At 42.5% G+C, this 876-nt stretch overlaps 1 protein-coding gene across 1 annotated transcript in view; it reads right to left on the bottom strand.

Moving 5' to 3' along the window:
* The window catches only part of LOC705588 (HLA class II histocompatibility antigen, DRB1-4 beta chain-like), a 117,421-nt gene that overhangs the window by 94,182 nt on the left and 22,363 nt on the right, over positions 1-876 (bottom strand). The gene's annotated exons all lie outside the window — the stretch shown is intronic.

The raw sequence follows: 876 nt of genomic DNA, 5'->3' as shown, positions 1-876 counted from the left end.
AGGCAAGTCTCACATTCACGGAGAACTATGACCTCCCTCTACTCACATCCCCAACATAGGGAGTAAGTCACTAATTTCTCTGCTCCTGACTTGGGTAATCTTGTGTTGGAGAACCAATCAGCATCTGAGTTCAATAGCATCATCAGTTTTTGCTCAGAAATGCTGTACGAAGGTCCTCTTCTGAAACAATTTCCTTCTTTAAATGATTGTTTTAATTTAGTACTTGGAAGGTTTGACCCAGTTGCATGTAAAACACTTTAATTGGGTCTTTATTGTGACCCAGCTCTGTGCTGGTCAGTGATGTGTTCACAGGTTGGAGCCTTGTAAGAGCATTCATTTCCCACTTGACAATGTAAGTGTTTGCAGCAGTGACTGTGTTTAGGAGTAAATGAGATGGAGGGAACATGGTTGAAAATCAGGACACCTTTCATCTGGTCCTCACTGCACTATATCTTAACGTCGTAGATTTGGGAAAATTACTTCATGTCTCACAGTTGGTATGAAGGCACTGCGATCTTTCAGGTCTTTCAATACTGAAAAATGCTGTGTTTCTGTGGATGCCTCAAGTAGCAACAGCCCCTGGGTACCTGATGCTATGACAGAATGACAGCTGTTGACTGGAGAATGTAATCTGTTTCCTATTCCCAGGTAGGGATATCTTTAATGAGTTAAAAGGAATGGAAAGTTTGTTAATCATTTAATCTGAGTAAAAAGGTTTTTTTTTCAAGTGTGTCTCCTGATGCTACCCCCAAGTTTAGTGGCACCTCCAGAACACACACAGGCAAGGGGTTTGCAGGGGCCACCTATGTGCAATGGAGGGTCTGAAGGTGCCTTTGTATAGCACTTACCCTAACAATGTGATGAGGTCAACTGTGC

The sequence above is a fragment of the Macaca mulatta genome, chromosome 4 (assembly GCF_049350105.2).
Source record: "Macaca mulatta isolate MMU2019108-1 chromosome 4, T2T-MMU8v2.0, whole genome shotgun sequence".
Classification (NCBI taxonomy): domain Eukaryota; kingdom Metazoa; phylum Chordata; class Mammalia; order Primates; family Cercopithecidae; genus Macaca; species Macaca mulatta.
This window is presented reverse-complemented; position numbering and strand designations above follow the sequence as displayed.